Source organism: Hyperolius riggenbachi, chromosome 7 (assembly GCF_040937935.1).
Source record: "Hyperolius riggenbachi isolate aHypRig1 chromosome 7, aHypRig1.pri, whole genome shotgun sequence".
Lineage (NCBI taxonomy): Eukaryota > Metazoa > Chordata > Amphibia > Anura > Hyperoliidae > Hyperolius > Hyperolius riggenbachi.
The window spans coordinates 186,113,296-186,128,669 of NC_090652.1; the positions used below are offsets into that span (position 1 = coordinate 186,113,296).

The 15,374-nt window shown below is 46.2% G+C and overlaps 1 protein-coding gene across 1 annotated transcript in view; it reads left to right on the forward strand.

The window, feature by feature from the left end:
* Nucleotides 1-15,374, forward strand: part of LOC137526134 (carboxypeptidase O-like) — a 967,352-nt gene that overhangs the window by 378,482 nt on the left and 573,496 nt on the right. The gene's annotated exons all lie outside the window — the stretch shown is intronic.

Sequence of the window (15,374 nt, forward strand, 5' to 3'; positions counted from 1 at the left end):
TTCTGCCTCCTGTCCAAAAAACCACCTTCCTCATCTGACTCCTCTTCCCCAGACCACTCTTTCTCCTCCTCCCCCCTCCTCTGTGATGCCGCGGGTGTTGATGATGCCGCAGGTGATGTTTCCCACAACTCTTTCTCCTCTTCCTGTTCACACTCCTCTACAGCTTGATCCACCACTCTACGCACGGCATGCTCCAGGAAGAAAGCATATGGGATCCAGTCGCTGATGTCGCCTTCACTGCGACTTACCAGATTTGTCACCTCCTTAAACGGACGCATGAGCATGCAGGTATTACGCATGAGTGTTCAGTACTTCGGCCAGAAAATGCCCAGCTCCCCAGAGCATGACATTTCACTGTAGTTGTACAGATACTCGTTGACGGCTTTCTCCTGCTGCAGCAGGCGGTTAAACATCAGGAGCGTTGAATTCCAGCGAGTCGGGCTATCACAAATCAAGCGCCTCACCGGCAAGTTGTTTCTCTGTGGAATATCGGTCAATTATGCCATGGTCGTGTAGGACTGCCTGAAATGCCCACACACCTTCCTGGACTGCCTCAGGACCTCCTGTAAGCCTAGGTACTTAGACACAAATATTTGGATTATAAGATTGAGCACATGTGCCATGCAGGGTACATGTGTCAACTTTCCCAAACTCAAAATCGACAAGAGATTGCTGCCATTGTCACACACCACGTTGCCGATCTCCAGTTGGTGCGGGGTCAGCCACTGATCAGCTGTTTGTTCATAGCAGCCAGGAGAGCTGCTCCAGTGTGACTCTCGGCTTTGAGGCAAGACATGTCCAAGATGGCATGACACCGTCGTACCTGGCATGCAGCATAGGCCCTGGGGAGCTGGGGGTGTGTAGTTGGAGAGGAGATGGCAGCACCAGTAGAGTGGCACTGCCACTCAGCTGAGGAGGAGAACGACGACAGCGAAGAGGATGTAAGAGTAGGAGGAGAGGAAGTGGCAGCAGGCCTGCCGGCCCTGCAAGCCGTGGAGGTGTCACAACTAGGTCCGCTGCAAAGCCACATACTCCCTGCTTGCCAGTGGTCACCAGGTTGACCCAATGTGCCGTATAAGTAATGTACCTGCCCTGACCGTGCTTTGTAGACCAAGCATCTATGGTCAGATAGACCCTTGACCCAACGCTGTGTGCCAGAAATGACACAACTTGCCTTTCAACATCACAGTACAGTTTGGATATCGCCTTTTGAGAAAAGTAATTGCGGCCTGGTATCTTTCACTTAGGTGTCCCAATCACCACAAATTTTTGAAAGGCCTCAGAGTCCACCAGCTGGTATGGTAACAGCTGGCAAGCTAACAGTTCCGCCAAGCCAGCTGTGGCAAGGGGTAACTGGCAAACATTGGCTTCTTCCGCTCAAAGATTTCCTTCACGGACACCTGGCTGCTGTGGGCAGAGGAGCAGGAACCGCTCAAGGTGAGAGGCGGAGTGGAGGAGGGTGGCTGTGAAGGTGCAAGGGATAAAACGGCTGAAGATGCTGCACCCGAAGAAGGAAGAGGAGGCGGAGGGTGGCTTTGTGTTTGTGTGCTGCTTTTCCTCAGGTGGTCATCCCATTGCCGTTTTTGCTTATTCATCATGTGCCTTCGTAAGGCAGTTGTCCCTACGTGGGTATTGATCTTTACATGACTCAATTTTTGCTGGCAGAGAGTACAGATGGCATTGCTCTCATCTGAGGCAGACACACAAAAAATTCCACACCGTTGAGCCCTGGAATATGATGGCACTTTGGTGGTGGCGTCAGCAGCTGACCTTGAAGGACATGTTGGCTGGTGGTCCATAGGTGGCAATACATGCCGCCGGACACGGCCACAAGCTATTTCTGATGATGAGCTCCCCCTGTTTATTTCAGCAACTCGTCTCCTCCTACTCCTCTCTCACTCCCCCTCTGAACTGTCCCCCCTGTTCATCTTTTCTATTGGGAACCCACATGACATCCATGGCAGTATCATTAATAATATCATCATCATCATCATCATCCACAGCTTTGCTTGTATCAGACACCTCCAAAACTGCACGAACAACAGGTACTTCATCATCCTCACACCTTACGTCCATACTGATGCCTAACTCACACATATGAGCTGGTGGTGTAACATGCTTAGCGCCGTCATCTTGTAACAATAATGGCTGTGAATCAGTTAATTCCCCACCAAGTAACTCCTGTGAAGTGTCAAATGGAGCAGATGTGGTGCTAGTAGTAGCAGTGGTGGCTGCGGAGGAAGATATGTCACGGTTCCGTGCAGAAGATGAGGTGTTCTGTGTTAAATAGTCAACTATGTCCTGTCAATCTTGGAAGTTGATAGCACGTGCCTTCTGAACACTGTACTTTGGTCCAGGGCCGCACAAAATCACATTAGCACGACCTTCAAAAAGACGTGCTGGGTGGCCTGCCTCTGGCTCTGCCTCAGCCTTTTGTTTTGTCTATATTGGGGGGAGGGGGATGAAGTGAAAGGTATGCATTGACTTGACTAATACAATGTGCAGTCACACAGATGCAGTGAAAGGTATACACTGACTGCTGGTATAATACAATGAGCAGTCACACAGGCGCAGTGAAAAGGTTGCAGTGACTGCTGGTATAACAATGTGCAGTCACACAGGTGCAGTGAAAATGGATGCGCTGGTATATAAAACAGTGTGCAGTCACACAGATGCAGTGAAAGGTATGCAGTGACTGGTGGTATAATACAATGTGCAGTCACACAGGTGCAGTGAAAACGGATGCACTGACTACTGGTATATAAAACAGCGTGCGGTCACACAGGTGCAGTGAAAGGTATGCACGGCTGGTATATACAACAGCGTGCGGTCACACAGGTGCAGTGAAAGGTATGCACGGACTGGTATATAAAACAGCATGCTGTCAGACATAACTGTTTCTAGGCTCCAGAAGGGTGCATTAAACAAGATAGGGTTGGTGAATAAAATAAAAAACGCTCCATGTCAGCCTGAGTCTATGTAGGGGTTAACTAAACAAAGGGTCTATCTGCCAAACTATCTGCCATAAATATCTCACACTCCTTGCAAGCTCCCTTATAATTAATGTATCTAGATGACACCTATACTTGCAAAAGATCCATTTGCCTCCTTCTGCTTATTTAATGTATGTAAACTGTGTGTGTTTCAACTTTTTCAGTCTACAGGGACAGTCTGCAGAATGCAGTATGCAGTATGCAGTGACTGGTGGTATAATACAATGTGCAGTCACACAGGTGCAGTGAAAACAGATGCACTGACTACTGGTATATAAAACAGCGTGTGGTCACACAGGTGCAGTGAAAGGTATGCACGGGCTGGTATATAAAACAGTGTGCGGTCACACAGGTCCAATGAAAACATATGCACAGACTGGTATATAAAACAGCGTGCGGTCACACAGGTGCAGTGAAAGGTATGCACGGACTGGTATATAAAAAAGCATGCAGTCACACAGGTGCAGTGAAAGGTATGCACAGACTGGTATATAAAACAGCGTGCGGTCACACAGGTGCAGTGAAAGGTATGCACGGCTGGTATATACAATAGCGTGTGGTCACACAGGTGCAGTGAAAGGTATGCACGGACTGGTATATAAAACAGCGTGCTGTCACACATAACTGTTTCTAGGCTCCAGAAGGGTGCATTAAACAAGATAGGGTTGGTAAATAAAATAAAAAACGCTCCATGTCAGCCTGAGTCTATGTAGGGGTTAACTAAATAAAGGGTCTATCTGCCAAACTATGCCATAAATATCTCACACTCCTTGCAAGCTCCCTTATAATTAATGTATCTAGATGACACCTATACTTGCAAAAGATCCATTTGCCTCCTTCTGCCTATTTAATGTATGTAAACTGTGTGTGTTTCAACTTTTTCAGTCTACAGGGACAGTCTGCAGAAGGCTTATTAGCAAAATCTTACTGTTTTTATTCCTTTTGTTTGTTTGTTTGTTTTTAAGTTTGCCAATAAATGGTATCATCCTGACTCAAAACTCTGCTGGAATGTGCAGCTACACAGATAAGGAATTACACATAGGCTGTTTCTCTCCCTCCTGCCCCCTCCCCCCCCCCCCCCCTTAGCTCAGCTTGTAGATATGAGAGAGGGGGTATTCATAATGATTTGTGTGTGAGCTGTAAAGGTAGCCAATAGCCATACACCTGACAATTATGGACATATTCGACAAAGAGACGAATGTATCTCTAATCGAATCTGATTAGAGATACATTTTCCTCTTTGTTGAAGCTGCCCATATATTACAGGTCGATTCCCATCTGTTATGATCATGTCTGCAGCGTTTACTGCTGGCTGCAGTGGTATTGTAACCCAAGCAGTTCTGATGTCATTACATGCATTTTCTTGCATAGTTTGGTTTGCACTTAAACTAGTTGCTGATTCCATCTGCAGTCGCTCTGAAGTTAATGACAGTTTAATATGCTTTTGTGTAAACAAACATTGTCTGCTGCAATGGAGGGGCAATCCCTTTCCTGCAGGCTGCATATCATTGTCTGCCTTTTCCTGCTGTCAGCCTGTGATTAATTACCATTCACTTGTGTGGGAATCTGCAGGTCTGCTCCCATTGGATGACCTCAGTATAAAGAACTGCTTCCTGCAATGCTTGATGGGCTACCATAGTCTCAGATTCTGTCTGTTACTCTGCTCGTGCCCCACCTCGTTCCTAGTCCGTGTGGACTGCGCTGACTCCTGCAAAGGGGTCAGCGAGTCCTCCTAGTTCTGCTCTTGTTCTAGAAGTTATTACTCTGCTTGTCTTGCGTCATATATTGGTTCATTGCCAATATATACGCATACTTGCGCATTTTGTTATTTTCCTTGTATTCGTGTTACGTTGATACATCAGTGTCACTGATGTATACGTACACGAACTGTTTATTTCCTGTGTTCAGTTAGTCAGCCTTCCAGCACGTTTTGGTAGTTTGCGCGTATCGTGAGCATCCGTGCTGAGCTAGTATCCTGCTCCTGGTCCTGTTTGTGGATTGCGTTCATCTCTGCGAGGAGATAACAAATCCTTCTGAATCCTGTCCTGTTACCGTTTGTGGATTGCGTTCATCTCTGCGAAGAGATAGCGAATCCTTCTGAGTCCTGTCCCCTGTATTGCTCCAGTGCTAGTCAGTGTTCCTGCTTATGTCATATATCGGTTCATTGCCGATATATACATATGTTAGTCAGACGTTACAAATAGTTTCATTGATAGCTGTAATTGTAATACGCTAGGAAATCATACTTATTGTATATTTATCTGTGTTACGTTCATCTATCTTGATCCTGCTATTTCCTGACTATCCTGTCCTGTCTTGGTGAGGCACGCCATTGCTGCAAACGCATTGGCTACCTCATTCCAGTCTGTTTTATTGTGGACGCTTGCTGTCACTAAGTAGTGGCTAGTTAAGCAAGCGTTCATTCTGTCTACCTGTCCTGATCTCCTCAGTCCTGGTTTATGCTCTCAGCGCTACTTTGCGCTGAGACGTTATTACGAAAGTGTTGTTTGTGGCTGTTCGGATCTGCACCGGCTCTGTGCACCACAATCTCCTATTGGAGTCAGTCCTCTCCTCCACTAAACTGGGGATATCCTGATTTCTTGTGCTGGTGTGTGTACCTCCTTCACGTCAGCTTATGTGTTGCATGCTGACTGTGGAGATTACACCTCCAAGCTTAACATTATGGTAGCCCCATTACCAATCCCTATTGTGGGGGGGATTTCCAGAAATTATGACACTGTTTGTCAGGGCTCCTGCTCCTTTAAAAAATTTGAAAAGCTTGGTCCTGAAGTTACAGACAAATTTATATCAGACTTGGTTAAAGTTCTGGCCAATCCCGACTTTCGGGCTTCTGCAATTTCTACCTGGTCTGATTGGATCGTTTGTGCTCTTTTTAAGGGCAAACTTTTTGATTGGGCAATCGATGTCTTAGATCACACTCAGTTTAGACAAAGTCCTTTGCAATTTATAGCTTTTGTAATTCACAATTGGTTGCGCATAGATCCATTGCCTTTTCCTCTTAATGAACTCCTGGCAGCAGGCCAATCAGCTGCTCCTTCAATTGCTTGCAAAAATGATCAGCAAGCAGAAAGTGTTACTGATAATTTTTCTGCAGCTTTGAATAAATCACCAAAAACAGCAAGGTCAAAGGCAAAACGCAAACGTTCTAAGAAACGTGTCCAATCTGCAGAATCGTTATCTTTAGCGACTGCGCATCAGACCTGCAATGAGATTCTGCCATTAACAGATAATGAAATGCAATTGTCTTTCAGGGGAGTTAAATGGACTTATGAAACTACTAATGAACTTTCATCACTGGCTAGGGAAAATAAAGATTTTTGTTTAAAAGAATTATCTGAGTATGATTATGAGGATATATTACAGAGTATTGAACAAATCAATCTATTCGTGCAGCAAGAAAAATTTGCATACACTACAGTCCAACACTTGCTACAGGTATTGGAGATCCTTAGGAATAAGAAATCTGCCAATCGCCTGCTAAATAATCCAATGTATGTTTCTGCCATAACCACATTTGCAAACTCCATTTGAGAAAGGAGAGATGGAAGCTCTGGTCAATGAATGGAAGAATGATTCAAGTTCATTTTGTCAATTTTACAGTGCAAAAAGTGAATTAGTATTGAATGCATGCATTAAGTCTGCCTATAACCTAATAAAAACTGGTGTGTGTGGGTATGACTTTGTGGCTCCATTGATCGATGTGTGGAAAATGATTTTGGACGATTTTTATGCGATTCAATCAGTTGATACCAGGGAAGACACACTGTCAATTGGAGACTGTCCCACTTCTCCAGTTACTGAGTCCCTGCCATGTTTTGTGAATGTTCCTGTAACTCCACCCTGTACCATGGATAACTCAGTGTTACTTCCCAGTAAAACAGAAGCCACTGATACTTTCTTAACTTTGCCCTGCACAAATTTCTCAGCAGAGAATCCAGAGGTCCTGCTGACTTCTGAGTCCAGCCTAGCCAGTACTCATGAGTCTTTGTTCAGTGAAACAGACACCAGAAAAATCTTGCCTGTCTCTGCAAACACTTCTGCAGAAATTACCTGTGTTAATAAAGTTCAACTCCTGTCTGATCCAGCAGATGCCAATAGATGCACTACATCAGTTTCCGAGTCCCAGCAATCCTGTCCAGAAACCTCAGAACCCCAGCATCTGAATTTTCCAATTTCACAATTGAATGGTGATTCAGATGCGCAAACATTGTGTTTTGATCTTCCTGTTTCTACACCTCACTCTAGTTTCGTGAATAACTCAGAGCGTCTGCTATGTGAATCCGAAATCGCAGAATTATTACCGTGTTCAGAAAATGTTCCAGTAAATTTGCCCTGTACCATGAATTGTGCAGTAGATCTCTCCAATGAAACTCAGGTCACAGAATCATTATGCTGTCCAGCAGGTGCTTCCATGGTTTTGCCCTGCAATATGGACTGTTCAGTGATCCTGTCCAGTGAAGCTGTGGTCGCAGAGTCTTATGCTTCACCCAGTACTTTGGATACTTCAAACCCTCTAGCAGAGGAGTCTGAGGCACTGCTTACCTCAGTTGGTGTTGCAGTAATATTCACTTGTCTAGCAGCTGTTTTGGAATTACAGTCTGCTCTAATAAAACTTGATGAATTTCTGCCCAGCGAAGCAGAAGCCATTGAAATATTGTCCTCGTCAGCAAGTGTGTTAGATACCTTGCCCTGTACACAGTCTGATTTAACCAATGTTGTTGAGTCCCTCTCCAGTGTTGTAACAACCGAGGAACTCCAGCCCTGTCCTCTGAATGTTTCAAAAGTCTTGCCCTGTAACATGGATAATTCTGATTCTCTGGTCAAAATAATAGAAATCTCAGAATTTCAGTCCGGTCTAATGAGTGTTCCTGAAACCCAGCCCTGTATCCTGAAAGATTCTGGTTCTCTGGCCGCTCCAGAGTCCCCTTCCTGTCCAGGGAATTCCTCAGTTTTGCCTAGTCCAGTGGGGGCTGCTGCAATACTGACTTGTTCTGCAGCGCCTCATGAGCTCCAATCCAGTGTATTAGATGAGTCTCTGTCCAGTCCAGAGGTAGTTGTGGAGTCCCTATCTGGTTCAGTGCATACATCAGAAGATTTGTCCTGTCTTGTTAGTGCCCCTGAATCTGATTTGTTACTAACTTTGCTGGAATCAGCGACATCTAAGTCTGATCCTGCATTCTCGTGTAAAAGTCCAGTAGTTGCGAAGTCTAGTCATGATGATTTTTTTTTTGACCAGTCCTGGTTTTGGTCCTGTCTTGGCTGACCCTGAGGCTCACAGTTCCTTGACATGCCCAGAGGTTTCTCTTGTGCCAGTGTGCCCAGATGTTCTTTGTGTGCCAGAATGCCCAAGTGTGTCTAAGGTGTTAGCGTGCTCTGATGCTTCCTTAGTGGGAACATGTTCTGATGTTGCCAGTCTGCCTGCATGCCCAGAGATGGTTCTGGTCCCTGAAAGCCCTGATCTTGATGTTTGTCCTTGTGGCCCTGACTCAGGAATTGCCCTAGGTTCCATAGGGGTTCTTGATAGTTCTCCATGTGAGCCTAAGGGGCGTTCTGACCTATGGGGATCTCTTTGGAGCTTCAAGGTGTTCTGGGAGGTCTCTGAGAAAACTTGTCCTGGTGCCTTGGACTGGTTCAATAGTGGGTTTTGTGTTGGTAAAGACAGTCCCGGTGAGCATTGCAAAGGCTTTGGCGTTTTTCAACGGTTCCTGGAAGGCGGTGGGTATCGCTCAGGGAGTTTCGGAGGGCTTTCTTCTGGAAATCATGGTTCTGATGGGTGTCACACTGGGGCTTGTAGTACTGATGGGCATGGTTCTGTAGGTTCTGGTTCTGATAGGTCCAGTCTTGTGGGGCCTGATTCTGGAATTTGGTCTTGCCGGGCTGTCCCGGTCATCATGAATTATCAGTCAGATTGTTTTGTTGGGAATTTCAGTTTTGAAAAGCGTCTGGTATCCGCTTTTAAGGGGGGGGGGGGGGGGGTAATGTTATGATCATGTCTGCAGCGTTTACTGCTGGCTGCAGTGGTATTGTAACCCAAGCAGTTCTGATGTCATTACATGCATTTTCTTGCATAGTTTGGTTTGCACTTAAACTAGTTGCTGATTCCATCTGCAGTCGCTCTGAAGTTAATGACAGTTTAATATGCTTTTGTGTAAACAAACATTGTCTGCTGCAATGGAGGGGCAATCCCTTTCCTGCAGGCTGCATATCATTGTCTGCCTTTTCCTGCTGTCAGCCTGTGATTAATTACCATTCACTTGTGTGGGAATCTGCAGGTCTGCTCCCATTGGATGACTTCAGTATAAAGAACTGCTTCCTGCAATGCTTGATGGGCTACCATAGTCTCAGATTCTGTCTGTTACTCTGCTCGTGCCCTACCTCGTTCCTAGTCCGTGTGGACTGCGCTGACTCCTGCGAAGGGGTCAGCGAGTCCTCCTAGTTCTGCTCTTGTTCTAGAAGTTATTACTCTGCTTGTCTTGTGTCATATATTGGTTCATTGCCAATATATACGCATACTTGCGCATTTTGTTATTTTCCTTGTATTCGTGTTACGTTGATACATCAGTGTCACTGATGTATACGTACACGAACTGTTTATTTCCTGTGTTCAGTTAGTCAGCCTTCCAACACGTTTTGGTAGTTTGCGCGTATCGTGAGCATCCGTGCTGAGCTAGTATCCTGCTCCTGGTCCTGTTTGTGGATTGCGTTCATCTCTGCGAGGAGATAACAAATCCTTCTGAATCCTGTCCTGTTACCGTTTGTGGATTGCGTTCATCTCTGCGAAGAGATAGCGAATCCTTCTGAGTCCTGTCCCCTGTATTGCTCCAGTGCTAGTCAGTGTTCCTGCTTATGTCATATATCGGTTCATTGCCGATATATACATATGTTAGTCAGACGTTACAAATAGTTTCATTGATAGCTGTAATTGTAATACGCTAGGAAATCATACTTATTGTATATTTATCTGTGTTACGTTCATCTATCTTGATCCTGCTATTTCCTGACTATCCTGTCCTGTCTTGGTGAGGCACGCCATTGCTGCAAACGCATTGGCTACCTCATTCCAGTCTGTTTTATTGTGGACGCTTGCTGTCACTAAGTAGTGGCTAGTTAAGCAAGCGTTCATTCTGTCTACCTGTCCTGATATCCTCAGTCCTGATTTATGCTCTCAGCGCTACTTTGCGCTGAGACGTTATTACGAAAGTGTTGTTTGTGGCTGTTCGGATCTGCACCGGCTCTGTGCACCGCAATCTCCTATTGGAGTCAGTCCTCTCCTCCACTAAACTGGGGATATCCTGATTCCTTGTGCTGGTGTGTGTACCTCCTTCACGTCAGCTTATGTGTTGCATGCTGACTGTGGAGATTACACCTCCAAGCTTAACACCATCCGATTTCAGCATGAAATCTTCATGGAATCGAAATATGGGTGAAAGAGGTGCACTGGTGTGTATAAAATTCTTTAATGTAATGAATAGCGGAGATGCCGCCGCGTGGGCAAGCGGCAGGGCGGCTATCTCCGCGTTCCATCCGGCGGCTTCTGCCACGCAGCAACATGCCGCTGGTTCGCCTGGTCCTTCTAGTGCACACAGATTGAGAGCTGCGCCAGGCGACAGGACCTTTATGCTAGCAGAAGGGGAGTCAGCTGATCATGCCGATCAGCTGATCCCAGCTATGCTCCGGATTGGCTGAGTGATTGGGGCAGCGCTGTGGAGCGCTCTGGGTATATATAGGACTTGCCTGTCAGTTGCAAGTTGTCTGCTGTTGCGAATGCTTACGTGTGAGCGCTCAGACCCCAGTCAGATCTTACAGTGTGTTAGAACCAGCCGGAGCTGGGAATTCACACTTAGTCAGATTCCGTTGATAGCCTCAAAAGTATTATTGTATTGTGTATGTATTAGACTAGTTCCCAGGTGTTGAGACCAAGGACCTCACATCTAAGACTAGGAGATTGCTACATTGCTACTGTTTATCTGTTAGACTAGTTCCCAGGTGTTGAGACCAAGGACCTCACACCTAAGACTAGGATTGACAGATATACTATTACCTGTTATGATCTCTGGCTTTCCTGACCACTCTCCTGCTTACTGATTCGGTACTTTTGCCTATCTGATAACCTGTTGCCAACCTTGCCTGTACCCGGATACTGAATCAGTCTTCCGTCTCTGTACTTTATCTGTCCGTGTGTTGCTGACCTGGCTTGTCTGACCTTTCTGGCTGTCACTCATTCCTTGGGTGATCAGCCTTACTGTACTATCCGTGACACTTGCTCTTCAGGTGTTCATTAGCTGCAAGGGTCACCTGCTCCCCAGAAAGACCATCTTGCAGTTCAGTCAGTGGTCTCTACCCCTCAGGAGTCCACTGGCTGCAGTACAGTCTGATTCCCAGTCCATCAGGGAATCCTTGGCTGCAGCACAGTCTGATTCCCTGCCCCTCAGGGAATCCTTGGCTGCAGCTCGATCACATCTCTCACTTCACCAGTTACCACTCTTGCAGCCCAGTCAGTGGTCCCTGCCCCTCAGGTGTCCACTGGCTGCAGTACCATCTGATTCCCTGCTCATCAGGGAATCCTCAGCTACAGTTTTATTATACCTCTCTTTCACTCAGTTCTCTCTCCTGCAGCCCAGCCAGTGGTCCCTGCTCCTCAGGTGTCCACTGGCTGCAGTACTATCCAAGGTTCCCTGCTCCTCAGGGAATTCTCGGCTGCAGTACAGTCTGTATCTCCTCCACATAAGGAGATCATATTCAGCTCAGTCAGTGGCAGCCTGCCCCTCAGGGGTCCACTGGCTGCAGTGCAGTCTGATTCCCTGCTCTTCAGGGAATCCTTGGCTGCAGTAGTGTCTGTATCTCCCGCTCCTCGGGAGATAACCTCTCTGATTACTGTTGCACCAAACACGTTATCACATTGGGTGTCCTGTGTCTAGCTATACTAGTATTATTGGTGATTCTGCAGATCACCATATAATCAGGTGTAGCATCTGTATTATTGGTGATACTGCAGACCACCAATAATCAGAAAAAACTCTGTGTTGCTGACACCAATCGTTACAGAACAGCAGACCAAAACAATATGGATGCACTCCACAGCCGAGTTGATGGATTAGCCACTTCGGTGGATAGTCTCATCAGGGTGCTTAAGGGCCAACAGACTCAGATTACAGCTTTGTCTGGGTCAATACAGGTCCTCCAAATGGCTGTGAATGCAGTGCGATCCCCTCCAGTTACAGACCTTCGCATGTCTGTACCTGAAAAGTTTTCTGGAGATAGATCTGACTTTCAGAATTTTAGAAATCGAGTGCTATCATATTTTGAGTTGAGGCCTACCCTGTCAGGAACTGAAACTCAGAGAGTTACATTTATAAAGAACCTTTTATCAGGGGACTCACAAACATGGGCATATAGTCTTCATGCAGAGCATCAGGCTTTATCATCAGTTCAGGAATTTTTTAAGGCCATGGCCATTATATATGATGATCCGGATATTGCTTCCACCGCTGAACGGAAGCTAAAGACCCTGCGCCAGGGTCGAGATCCGGTAGAAGTTTATGCAGCAGAATTCAGGAAGTGGGCTGTTTCAGCTAGATGGGGAACATATGCACTGTTGGACTGTTTTTTGTCAGGTTTATCTGATGCAGTTTCTGATTTAATGTTAGGACATCCTGAGCCCAAGTCCATTGACGAGGCAATCTCTTTGGCAGTACGGGTAGATCGCCGTTTACGCTATCAAAAACAGACCCGGGGTAGAAACGCTGTAAGATTTGTCTCCTACGCCTCCTCTCCAACCTCGTCACCTCCGTCTGAGCCGATGCAAATCGGACACTCGAGATTGACGCAGGTGGAAAAGAATCGCAGGAAATCAGAAAAACTCTGTTTATGCTGTGCGGAGGATGGTCACATGGTTCAGAATTGTCCTAAAAAGTCGGGAAACGCTGCCGCCTAGGTGTAGTCAGAGGTAATACCCTAGGCGAGCAGTCTTTACCTCTAAACGATAATCGTCTGCTCCTTCCCTGCTCCATTACGTGGGAAGTTCATACTGTTCCCACAGAAGCCTTTATAAACTCTGGTTCTGCGGCTAACGTCATAGATTATGATTTTGTGAAAAGATTGGGAATTCCCTTGCTCCCGTTAGACCGACAGATTTTGGTCAATGCAGTTGATGACTCTCCTTTGCAGAGTAGACAACCTCTTTCTCAAACCCCCTTGTTGGTGTGTAATATAGGGGTGCTACACAAAGAGAGTTTACAATTCCTTGGTCGGCATATGGCAACCTCCACCATTATTCTAGGTATGCCTTGGTTACAACTTCACTCCCCTCAGATTGACTGGGCTTCAGGTCAGCTAAAGAGCTGGTCGGCCCATTGTCATCATCGTTGTTTGGAGAAAGTAACCGTTTGTGCCACCAAGATTCAGGTTAATGGTGTGCCAGTACAGTACGCGGAATTCACTGATGTGTTCTGTCCCAAATCCGCAGATAAACTCCCACCTCACCGTAGCTTCGATTGTCCCATTGATTTAAGATCTGGTTGTATGCCTCCTATGGGTTAACCTTTATAATCTGTCAGGACCTGAGAAAGTGGCAATGCTGGAGTACACCAAAGAGAATTTGCCAAAAGGCTTCTTCCACCCTTCCCGTTCACCAGCTGGGGCAGGATTCTTTTTCGTACAGAAAAAAGATGGAGGCCTCCGACCCTGCATTGACTACCGAGGTTTAAATAAGATTACAGTGAAAAATCGTTACCCATTGCCGTTGATTGACGATTCATTCGCTCAGGTGACTAATGCCAGTATTTTTTCTAAATTGGATTTACGAGGTGCATACAACCTGGTACGTATTAGAGATGGTGACGAATGGAAGACGGCATTCAACACGCCCGACGGGCACTACGAGTATCTGGTTATGCCCTTCGGGTTGTGTAACGCCCATGCCGTCTTCCAGGAGTTGATTAATGAGGTTTTCAGGGAGGTGCTGGGGAAATTCGTGCTAGTGTATCTAGACGACATACTGATTTTTTCTCCTAATCTGACGGAACATCGTAAACATGTCAAATTTGTGTTAAAGAAATTAAGACAGAACTCACTCTATGCCAAGTTAGAAAAGTGCCTCTTCGAAGTTACGTCTGTTCCTTTTTTGGGTTATATTATTTCTACATCTGGTCTCTCCATGGATCCAGAAAAAGTCTCTGCTGTTTTGGAGTGGCCACAACCTGTAGGTTTGAAGGCACTCCAAAGATTTTTGGGCTTTGCCAATTACTACAGGAGATTCATCAAGGGGTACTCCTCGGTAGTGTCACCCCTCACCAGTCTTACCAAGAAAGGGGCTGACACTTACCACTGGTCAGCAGAGGCACATTCTGCTTTTTCTACACTGAAAAAACAGTTCTGTTCTGCTCCCATTTTGAGACATGTGGATGTCACCTTCCCCTATATAGTGGAGGTCGATGCCACAGAGATCGGGGTTGGGGCTGTACTGTCTCAACGCTCTAGTTTGCAGGGCAAACTTCACCCGAGTGCCTACTTTTCTCGTATGTTCTCTCCTGCAGAGAAGAACTACGATATTGGCAACTGAGAGCTTTTGGCCATTAAATTAGCCTTTGAAGAATTTCGTCATTGGCTGGAAGGGGCAGAGCATACTATCACAGTCTATACGGATCATAAGAATTTGGAGTACATAGAAGGGGCCAAAAGACTTAGTCCTCGACAGGCCCGTTGGTCTTTATTCTTTTCAAGATTTAGATTTGTCATAACGTGTACACCAGGTAGTAAGAACGTCAAAGCTGACGCCCTATCTAGGTATTTAGAGCCCGAGACAGTGCAACCTTAAACCCCTGAAACCATCCTACCTCAGAAAGTAGTCTTGGCAGCTACTGAGACCAGGAAGGACTGGACGGCTACTCTGGGTCCTTTTCAACAGGATGTTCCAGAGGGGAAGCCTGAGGGAGTTATGTTTGTACCACTGCCTTTCCGCCTGCAACTCTTACAACTGTTCTATTCCCATAAAAATGCGGGGCCTCCTGGGGCTGCCAGAACTCAGGATTTGTTGGCTAGATGCGCTTGGTGGCCTACGCTAGCAACAGATTGTAAGGAGTTTGTAAGAGAGTGTGCAGTTTGTGCTAGAAGCAAGCCCTCTCACCAGGCACCAGTGGGAACACTACAACTCTTACCAGTGCCAAGTGAACCATGGACTCATTTGTCAATGGACTTTGTAGGAGAACTCCCCAAGTCTGAAGGCAAGACGGTCATTTGGGTGGTAGTAGATAGGTTCAGTAAGATGGCCCGTTTTTTCCTTTTGAAAGGACTCCCCTTGGCCCAGGAGTTAGCTGATCTCTTCATCCAGCACGTTTTCCGGCTGCATGGCATTCCGGAGAA